The 11,054-nt window shown below is 60.9% G+C and overlaps 1 protein-coding gene across 6 annotated transcripts in view; it reads right to left on the bottom strand.

The window, feature by feature from the left end:
- Positions 1-11,054, bottom strand: part of BEGAIN (brain enriched guanylate kinase associated) — a 46,298-nt gene that overhangs the window by 16,032 nt on the left and 19,212 nt on the right. The window lies entirely within an intron of this gene.

Raw genomic sequence — 11,054 nt, forward strand, 5'->3', positions numbered from 1 at the left:
AGGAAATGCAGCCACACACCAGGGGCCACCTCTGGTCAAAATCCCCCCAACCTGCGCCCAACCCAAGCAAAAACCCCGGGGCTCAGCGGGGCTCTCCCCTCCCCGTGCCGCCCCCTCGCTCAGCCTGGCGGGAGCCCCTTCCTTCCCACCACAGGGGCGGCCAGGGACATGCACCCCCAGCTTTTTTCCGGGCCTGCCCCTCCTCTCCCTCAAGCCCCAGGCCCCTGGCACAGCCTGCCCTCCCCACTCTGTCTCAGTCCAGAGGGGCAGCACCTGCTCCCCGGCCTGCCCGGGGGACTCGCTCCCCTTATTTGCCGGCTGTCCCTAGCGCCCAGCGCAGCCCGAAGGATGTCCCTCTGGAACCGGGGTTCCCAGGAGGAGCCAGAGACAATCCCATCAGGACCTTGGTGTCCCTTCTCCCGCCTCCGAGCTTGGCAGTGTGTCCCAGCTTCTGCCCGTGTTCGGCGATCCCCACTTTCCTGCCGGCCCCCAAAGAGTCTTTTCTCTGTTCCTCGGGGGAGCCCACCCTGGCTGGATCTCTCCTGAGGGGCAGGTGGGCGGGAACGGCCAACCAACATCTCCAGAACCTTCCGAGGGCCCACCTGCCCCAGGCACGTGTGTAAAGCTGCTTGTCTAGTCTCAGGCTGCCCCAACAGGGAGGTGTGCACTGCACCCATTTTATAGATGGGGAAACTGAGGTTCATGGTAATCAAGGAGTGAGGTCCCTCTGAGGTCACATGGATTCAATGCCAGGTCAACTGCTCTTCCCCTGACATTGAGATGATAGGTTTTAATGCAAACTGCTGTGCTCCATGGTTTTCTTCCAACCACCTCCCAGGCACACGTGCTCACGGGGCGCCACCGTCCCTCCTGTGAGGGCCTGCGAGCGCTGCCTGTGGTCAGCCTGATGGAGGCGGGGCCTGGAGCCCAAGATGGGAGGTGACCCAAGCACAATCCGGGGCAGACGTGTGGGCGTGGAGCCCCACATGGCACGCCATCCAGCTTCCTGTTGGGTCCTGGAGCTTCTCCCCAGAGGGAAGAAGTTCGGGGCCCCAGCAGCACGGCTCTGGGCCTCAGATATGCCCACCCAGAGCCCCCCAACAGCCCTCAGCTGCCCTCTGTAGCAAGGGCACCAGCAGTGCCAGAGGCATGGAGATGGGGACCCCACACCAGGCTGTCACCGCCATCACTGAGCTGTTGGCAAAGGTCCTGGGGAAGGTCACGTGCATGTGCGTGGCACGTGTGTGTGCCCATGCATGTGCCCCAGGACAGGGGACTGTCCCGGGGCTGACCTAGGGGCCCACAGCCAGGAAGGGTCACCCCCTCAAGCTAGAGGATGTAGGAGCTCCTTGAACTCCACACCTGCCCGGGTCCTACTCTCTCCTGGCCCGCTAAGGTCACCCAGCAGGAGCGCCATCCCTGCCCTCCCCACAGCCCCCCGTGACATGGCTGTTCCACTGCCCCCTCTCGCTTCAGCCCTCCTCACCTTATCAGGTGGCCGCAGCCCAGCACCTGCGTCCCCCTCTCTCTGCCAAGGCAGAACCACGTGCCAGGAGCTGGGGTCCCTGTGACCTAATGAGCCCTTGGAGGCTGGACAGACCCAGGAGGTGCCCAGGGCTGGGACATGGCAGGGTGACCTGGGCACATGGACAGAGTGGCTGCAAGTTACCCCGAGCCTTTGCACATGCTGCCCCTCCTGCTCAGCACACCCCTTCCCAGCTGGTTGGTTCTTGGGTTCACCTCGTCCAGGAAGCCCTTCCAGACCTCCCGCTGGGTCACATGCCCTCTTCACTATCCTGGTCCCGGTCTTACAATGCAGGGGGTGCTGTCTGGGTACAGGGGCTGTGTCTGTGCCTCCTCCTCAGGGTCCCAGAGCCTGGTGCCAGACCAGGCACATGGCAGAGGCTGGCGGCCAGGCACTGGAGGAGCCCACGGCCTCCGGGCAGCCCTGATTTCAGCTGAGCTCCCAGCAGCCCTTTCAGGAAAGGCCCGTCAGGAGCAGGCTGAGGACTCTGGGCCCTAAAGAGGCGGCCATCAGTGGCAGACAACGTGGGTCCCCAGCATGTGGCTGGCACGCGGCAACGCAAACTCTTGCTGCAATGATGACCAGGGGTGGGGGTGACGCGGCAGAGGGCTGGCGCTCCAAGGGCGGGGGGGCACCCACGCCAGCTCCCACGCCCGCGGGGATGCCCCGCTGGCCTTCCTCAGCGCTGGCTGCCTGCAGCGATCCCACTTCCGACACCCTGCTCTCTTCCCAGCTCGCGCTGGGGACGCCCCTCCCTCCAGCACCCACCTGGTCCCCGTGCACCCGGCTCCTCATCTGCTCCCTGCCTCTCCCTTCATCGCGGGAGCACTGGGACCAAACCCCAGCCTGGTGAAGGCCGCCTCTCCACGGACAGCAGGAAACCACACAGCTGCCTGTTGGGACTCGCTTTGTGCTCATCTGACGGAATGACCTGGAATCGTCTCACATTCCCAGCTCGTCCCCTCTCCCACCCGCCTGGAAAGCGACTTCACACCTTCTGCTCCCTGCTCAGCCTCCCCATCCCTCCGCCCCTCTGAGGAAGCGAAGCCGCCCCGAGGGAACTCACACAGATGTCCCTGGCCAGGTGTAGCCACCTACCCACATCTGCCCCGACACCTGGCACCGCCCGCTGGCGTGGCTGGCAGCCCTCGACCCCCTCTGGGTGCGGCTCAGTGACTCCCCCCTTGCTCCCTGGCCACCAGCGTCTCTCTCTCTTCCAGAACATTCTCCCACATCAAAAACCACCTTCTCTTGACCCTCTAAGGACTGCCCCTTTCTCTCGCTGCTCTGTGGGGATGCTGCCTGTCCTCATTCTCAGCCTGCTGGGACCAACGGAGCCCACGGTGGCAGGGCTGAGCCTTCCCCGTCCTGAGAGCACCACCTTCTCCTTCTCCTTCTCCTTCTTGAAGGTCCGAGAACATCCTGGCGGGGGGCCAGGGTGCATCCCAGATCCCTGGCCTGGGGGGAAGGGCCGACTCAGTGCTGGCAGGGGAGACACAGGCCAAAGGCGCTGAGTGCAGGCCAAGTGTCTGGTCCTTTCCCTTGGGGCACCAGGCTGTGGCTTGGGGCTCTCCCTCCTGTGGCTGAGCCAGGAAGGGGAGCCCAAGGAGGCTGACTCTGGCGGGGGGCAAGCCACAGAGCCCTCAGGAAGCCCCCCCAGAACCTCTGGCTTTGTAAGGGCTCCTTGGGCACCCCTTGCCCAACCCCCTCTTTCCTAACACCCAGCTGGGCACTGCGCGTCTGCTCTTTCTTGAGTCTCCTCCTCTGGACTGGGGGGCCTGGAAGGCGCAACCATGCACACTTGGCCCCAGACCCCTCCCCTGCCCCGAGGCCAGACCTGCTCTCCACCCAGAGTCGGGGTGCCCACGGGGAGACGGATGGATGGAATGACCATGGGGTTGGCCCCACAGGCGATGAGGGGCTCCCAAATTAACCTCCCAGCACCTGAAATTCTGCCCTCGAGCCCCCCGGCTGAGAAGGCACCACCATTCAATACATTGGTGATGGGGTTCATGGCCGCCCACCAAGGATCCCACAACGGCTTCACTCATTTGCCCCTCCACCAGCCGGCGCGCCACTGCAGACAGACATGGGCACATGGTAACTGAAGCGGTGGGGGTCCTGTTTTTTGGAATCTGGGGATCACGAAGGTCATCAGAGCTGTGGGAGGCTTAGTGGTGACCCCAACACCGCAGGGCCCCAACCCTGCGCTCCCTCCATGCCCTGCCACTCTGGGCTCCTGGCTGGCCCCGCCCTCCTCTCCTCTCCTCAGCTACCCCTGCCCCTCCCCCTCCCCACACACCTCTCCAGGGCAAGAGACACTCCCCAGGAGGCCAAACCCCATCTGGAGGAAAAGGGGAGCTATGATGGTGGGTTTTCACCACGAGGACGGAAAGAGCCGCCTTTCTGGGCCTCAGATTCAAAACCCACTTGTGGGCACTTGTGACCACCATGACCTCCTCCAGGAAACGACTCCCTGAGAGTATCCTCATTCAGTTACTCAGTCCCCTAGCGAGACCTACTGTGTGCTACTGGTGCGTCAAGACCTACTGTGTGCCACGGGCGAGTCAAGACCTACTGTGCGCCACTGGCATGTCGAGACCTACTGTGTGCCACTGGTGTGTCCTCACTGAATCCTCACCTCCCTGGGTTGGGGGTGCTGTCCATCGGCAGACAGAGGAGTCATGGCCAGGGGCAAGGGCATCTTTCAAGGGCACTGGGCTAGTACAGGCTACTCTCCCAGGATGGCCTCCCCACCCCAGGGCGGCCCCTGCAGACGTCACCATGGTCTCCCAGCCCTGGTCCCCACCCTCTCCTGCCAGGACACTGGACCCCAGCAGAGCACCCACACGCTGCTGGCCATGAGGGATGTGGGACAAGGGGCTGAGGACCCCAGGAGACCCGGCCCCACGTCCTGCCGCCTTCATCCAAGAGCCATCTTGTCTTCCCCACATCAGATCAGCAACTCCGTCAAGACGGTCTCTTCACTGTTGCCCTGGGGTTGGCTCCCTGACTGGCTCACCAGCCCCAGCACCAGCGGGTGGGGGCAGGCAGTTAACAGGCAGACCATTAACCCCGTGCCAAGATCCATGGTAACAATGAAATCTTGGAAACAACCTTCTAATGTAGGTGCTCTTATGATGCCCACTCTGTGGAGGCAGAAACTGAGAATCAGAGAGGTACATAAATTTGTCCAAGGCCCCATAGCCAGTAAGTGACAGAGCCGGGATTCAAACCCAGGTGAGTCTACCTTCTTAATCACATGCTTTATCAGGGAGGCTTTCCAGAGTGGGGACTCAGAGGTGCTGTGAGGGTAGGCGACTTGGAAGGGCAGGGCAGAAGAAGAAAGAATAGTCAGTGTGGAAGGTCTCTTTGTAGTGCCTGGAAACCCAAAGGGGGCAGTCAAAGCAAGGTAGTCATTCACACCATAGTAAGAATTAGCACATAAATCTTTCTCCACTAGGGTCAGGTTTAGAAGTGGGGCAGAGAGCCTTGGGGCCCCCACTTAGGGAGGGACTGGGCCTGCCCGGTGGGAGGAGAAGACAAGAGGCAGAGAGTAGGCAGTCTGAAGGGAAGGAACAAGAAAACCCAAAGGCAATCCTGGAGGCATCAGATGGGTCTCAGCAGGTGGCTGGTCCCCAGAAAAGCTCTTCTTGACTTGGCAGCCAGTCCTTCAACCCTCAGTGAGCACCTACTGCGTGCTCACCCTGCCCAGAGAATGCGGATGGCCTCCAGGACAGGGGGCCTACCCAGAGCAAGTATGCAGCAGGAGTATCCCAAACCCATGGGTAAGACAGCAGCCCACATGTCCCCGACTTGCTCTCCCCATCTCAGGTGACAATGGCTCTATCCTTTGCTCTGGCCCAACACCCAGGAGTTGTCCTGGATGCCCCGCCTTCCCTCACACCCATCAGGAGACCCTGTCCGCTCTCCTCCCGAATACACCAGAACTCTCGCCCACCTCCATGGTCACTGCCCGGTGGAGGACAGGGGGGCGGCGGTGTCCAAGCTGCCATCATGACTCTCCTGGTCCCTGCCCTGCCCCCATCCTGACCTCCCAGCTGTGCTCCCTCGCGCCACACAGAACCGATCCCACCATGGCTCTGCTCGCCAGCCCTCCGCCATCCCCACTCAGCCGGAGCCTCCACCGGTCCCCTCACCTCCCTGGTCTCCTTATCACTCTGCTCAGCTACTCGGGGCTGTCCCCATTTCTCGCAGGACATCCCCTTCCTCTGTACCTTGCCCCTGCTGTTTTCTCTGCCTGCAGCGCTCCCCCGCCCCACGACTGTGGTGGCCCGTCACCTGCTCAGGCCTGCACCCAGCTATCGCCTCCCTGTGTGTGGCGGGCCTCCCAGGCTGGGCTGCCTCAACCCCAACACACTCACTGCCCTTCTGTTCTGGGGACATTTTTGGTCTCCGCAGCACTGGTCACCATGATATTTATTTCAAAAAGTTTTCTGTCTCCCCTAATGAGAGGAAGTTTTTGGTCACTGCCATATCCTCCATGCCTATGACAGCCTGTAGCAAACCATAGGTGCTCAATAAAGACTTGTCAAGCCTGCGATCGATGAGCAAATTACATCAACAGTGACAACGCAGAGGGCCAAGGCACTGGAGACTCGCAGATGGGAAAAGAGGTCCCTGTGGAGGGAGGCAGGGCGGGCCACCTCTGAGCGACCAGTGAGGGGAGCAGCCGTGCACTGAAAGCGGCCCGGACGCCACGCAAGAGTTTGGGTCTTCTGGGGGAGCCAGCAGGGATCTGGAGCTGTCAGAGGTGTGTCCTCAATTCTGGGCTTCAGGGTGGGTGCTGCTGTGGCCTGGAGGAGGGGGACATTGGAAGGGAGGGTGGGAAGCCTGCTTGTCTGAGGGGACCGGGTGTCACAGGCGTCCCCAGGGGGCTGGGCGGCACCATGTGGTCCAGACACAGACAGGCCTCTTCCAACCGGGCACCGTCCTGATGCTTGGGGACGCTGTGGCCTTCCTGGCCCCAGAGATCCAGATGAGTCCCTTTCTGGCCTCAGTTTCCCCCGAGCCCTCCAGCTCTGTGATCCTTCACAACAATCCTCCGCCTCCTGAAGGTCAGAGCTCAGCCCCCACGTGAGGAAGCTGCCCCACCTTTAAGACCCGCCTCCAGGTGCCCTGCTCCCACCTGCCCCAGGCTCCTCCCCCTTCCAGAAGGCCCCCTTCCCTGCTCTTTGTCTCAGTAGGGCCCCCACCTCCTGTTGAGGCCAAATCCCTCCACCAGAGGCTCTCGCAGCTCTGAGGGCCTCCCAGGGGATGATACAAAAACATAGTAATAAACAATACTCCTCTCTGAGGGCCCAAGGAGTCGGGTAGGGGGCCCAAGCGAGGGAGAGGCTCCCTCTCGAGCACTGTGAAGAGTGAGGAGCGGCTGTCCGGCTCCTCCTTCTGCACTGTTTTGCCACAGTGTGGCCTCATCCAGAAGCATTTACTGAACACCTACTATGTGCCAGTTCTAAACACTGGAGGTCAGCAGTGGACTGGTGTTCTGGACAGGGGAGTGGGGAGACAGGTAATAAGATAAAAAAAAAAAATAAAGCAAATCACTAGTCAGCTGGAGATCGGGTGGCACGGAAAATCGAGGCAGAGAGGGGGCAGGGAGGGGGTTGAGATTATGAATGGAATGAGCAGTCAGGAAACCAGATGTCCCCCTGACATCTGAAAATCATGTGGAAGGAGGGAAGGCAGGACTCATATGGATATCCGGAGAAGAACATTCCAGGTTGAAAGGAAGAGCTTGGGCAAAGGCCCTGGGGCAGGAGCCTGTCCAATGTGCTTGAGGAATGGCAAGGAGGCCAGGCGGCTAGAGGGGAGAGTCATGGCAGAGGAGCTCAGTGGGACTGGACGTTTCCGCCATGCCGTGTCGTCTGTGTCTATGTCCAGGACACCAGGTTGGTGTTTCCCCACAACGTCCCCAGCACGGAGAGTGGCCGTTGGCAGGGGCACAACCACAGCAAATATCAGTCATCACAGTACGTCAAAGAGCAGTGACGCGAACATTGGGGTGTCCCTGGGCAAAAAGCTTTACTCCGAAAGGACAAGTGGAAAACGTTCAACCGAATTAAAAAGTTAAGAACTTTGTTCATCACAGGACCGCTTCAAGGGAGGGAAGCTAGTGGCCGCTGGGAGGTGAGTGGCACAAGGACCTGGCCCAAGAAGCCCCACAAGCTGGTCAGAGAGCCTGGTGGGAAAACACGCACAGAACTTACAGAAGGGGAACCCCCAGTGAGCACCAATCCAGGGGAGTGCAGTTAGCATCCCCCCATCCTGAGAAACAGCACCGTGTCCCCCCCACCCCGCCCCCAAAGGTGATGCCAAGACGCCAAGTGCTGGGAGGTCATGGACCTCCCAACGGCCCTGGGCTGCACTAGGAGCGTGGCCCACCCCTTCTTCCTGACCCTACAGCTCTGCCCTGGGGTGGGGCGGACCCCGAACCATGCAGCACATGGGCCCCCAGAGCACCTGGGCAGGACCATCCTACAGCTCAGTCCCCAGGGGTCCAGGCAGGAAGCCAACCCCACTGCTCCAGCAGAGAAGAAAGGGACAGCACTCACACCAGCTGCGGGCCACCCCGCCCCGCCGCCAGCACGCAAACACACTGTTCTGGCGAGAAAAGGCCAGCCTTTGGCGCACAGGCTGCAAGACTCCGTGGACAGGAGGTTCTAGACCAGGCAAAAAAAGGGGCTCTGTCCGTTAGAGGGTCAGAGACGCTCTCAGGTGGCAGAAGGATGCAGAAAACAAAGAATGGATTGTCACAAACGCCAGCCACCTGCCCCCCCCCCCCAGGCCTCTGGGGAGCCGGAGGGAGCCGGGACAGGGGAGGGGTGTTGGGTGCCCCTAGAGGGCCAGCGGTATTCATCTTCTTGACCTGGGCGCCTGCCGTTCTAAACTTGATCTCTAGACGGCACAGATATTTATTCCCTTTTCTGTATGCTGGTCACAGTTCACAACTTTGAAAAATCCTGGTTGGGGGAGAGGGAGGGGGGCCGCATAGCAGGAAGAGTTCTGGTTTCCGGGGCACCTGCTCCGTCCCTGCGGTGGCTGACCCACTTTCCTACATCACAGAGGGGACGGGGCCGGCCCAAAGGTCTGCGGCAGACAAAGTGGCCACGGCAGGAGCACAGGAGCGAAGGCAGAGGGGACCCTGTGCAGGGGAGAGTGGAGGAGGGGCTGGTTTGAGGATTGACCTCCCTGCCCTGCAAACAGACAGCGCCCCGGCCTCGCCAACAGCCACAAATACAAGTGTCGCAGGCAGAGGCAGGAGGGCTGAGGGAGCAAGGCAAGGGGACACGGGACCCCAGGTCAGAGGTGGCCAGACCGGGGGGAGCATGACCGTGGGTGAGCCCCTGCTGGGCGCTGGGGATGGAAGACTTGAGGGGGCAGACCTCTGCTAGAAGGGGCTCCCCTTCAGGGCACATGCCAGAGGGGGCTCCCCACCCCCTCCCCTGCTTCCCCTGGAATGCATCCCTGCGTCCTAGGGCCTCCTATGCACTTTGTGCCTCTTGGGAATTCTCTCTGGTCTATCCTCTTTGCTAACTCCTATTTATTCTTCAAGCCTTGGCTCAAATACCCCTGCTTCCAGGAAGCCCTCCCTGATATCCCAAGCCACTGTCCCTGGCCTGGGATCCCTGGGAAGATCTGTTGTTGATGGGCCTGTGTCCCCACCTGCTCTGGAGAATTGGCCTGGGTCTTATGCGGTCTCAGTGCCCAATGCAGGACTCAGTACGCAGAAAGGGAATGATTCCACTCAAGGGTGAGGGACAAGAGAGTCCCAAAAGCAACAGAGAATAGGTGACAGGGAAAGGCGTTCTGGGCAGGGCAATAGCACAGGCCGAGGCAGAAAGGCTTGGCAGCTTATTTGGGACCGGGAAGGGGGGCTTCAGTATGGGGTGGGGGGTGAGCAGAGGGAGTCCGCGGAGGGGCTGGGGCAGGGGAAACCCACGAAGGGAGCCCTGGGTTCCTTTTGTCCACTCATCACCTTTCCTGGACCCTTCCTCCAGCTAGACTTCACTCCAGGCTCCACAGTGGGGGTGGGATGTTGTAGGCTGGGGGGAGGGGAGGACCTGCCGGGAGCTCAGTTCAGATCCCCAGGCCCAGCCTGCAAAGTGCAGAATTGCACTCTGGGAGTAGGAGGTGGGGGGTCCAGGACACCCCAAGACCCCTTCATTTTGACCACAAACGCACCTTCTCCAGCTTAGGGAACCCACCGAAGTATGGTTCAGAGGCCCCACAGTGATCCCCCACCTGGGCCCCTGCTATGGGCCAGGTCTCAGGTGAGGCACCTCGTTCTCCCAAGAGCCCTGTGGGGCACGGGATGATTAGGACATGTGCTTCACAGATGAGAAAACTGAGGCCAGAGACTGGCTTTGTGGGTGCCCAAGCCCCATGACCTTCCCCTACCTCGTTTGAGGCCTCTTGGTCCTGGACCCCTGCCCCACCCCCCACCAACGGCACTAAATGCAGAATGGAACCCTGCAGGGGCAGTCCCTGCACTGGCTGGTAAGGAAGGGTCTGGAAAGGCCCTTAAGGCAGCTCTGAGGACACTCATGGGGGTGGAAGGAGAGGAGGTCAGGACCCCCCCTGTTCTGGGATGCTGTGCTGTGTCCTGATCCCCACCCCCAGGTGGGGTCCCCACCCCCACCAGCTCCAAAATCCTGCCTCAGGTGAAAGCCCAAGTGGCCCAGAACAGCCCAGAAGCCCAGGCTACTGCCACTTGCCTTTGGGACTCGGCCCAGGGAAGCCCTCAGCCCCTGATGCCCTTAGCATCTTAGGGAGTGTGTCTACCCAGATGGCTCCCTTCCCCCCTCACTCACCTGCCCACCTGCATGCTCTCTGTCCCCACGGCCCAGAACACGGGGGTGGGTGGACATGGAGAGCAAGAGAAAGACACAGAGAACCACAGAAGGGATACCCCTCCTCCAAGCTGGTCTTGGGGTGCCCCATGAATGCTACCTTTCAAGTCCCAGCTGAGTTAAGCAGTGTCCCCTTTTCCTAGGGACCCATCCCAGGTCGGGAGACGGGTGAGATGACAGCCAAGGTTGGGGACCAGGGAGGACCCTGGCCTGAGGTCAGAGGCCTAAGCTCATCATCTCTTTGGACCTCACCTGCCCCACCTGGACCTTGGCCATGCTCAGGTGGGCCAGACTGAGCATCAGAGTTTGGGTCTGAGCTCCAATTGACCTAAGAGACCAGGCTCCCTCCTCCTAGCCAGGGACAAGTATGTCCTTGCCCAGTGGTACCAAAAGAGTCCTGCACTCCAGCTCAGTGGCCAGGAGATGGCCCTGCTCTGAACAGCCCGACTCTGGCTTTTGTGAGCCCACCTGTCCCAGGCTCCCACCTGGACATTCCCAACTCACCCACAGCACTTAGGGTCAGCTGGGTCTCTTTCCCTGAGACCCTGGGGCATGTTCTGGAACAAGCCTGGGCTCTGCTAGGTCCCAGACCCACAGGGGATATGCGTCCTGGCTACCAAGCAGCTTTCCCCTTGGATGCTGATTCTGGCCTTGGG

Source organism: Mustela nigripes, chromosome 13, assembly GCF_022355385.1.
Source record: "Mustela nigripes isolate SB6536 chromosome 13, MUSNIG.SB6536, whole genome shotgun sequence".
Taxonomy (NCBI): Eukaryota; Metazoa; Chordata; class Mammalia; order Carnivora; family Mustelidae; genus Mustela; species Mustela nigripes.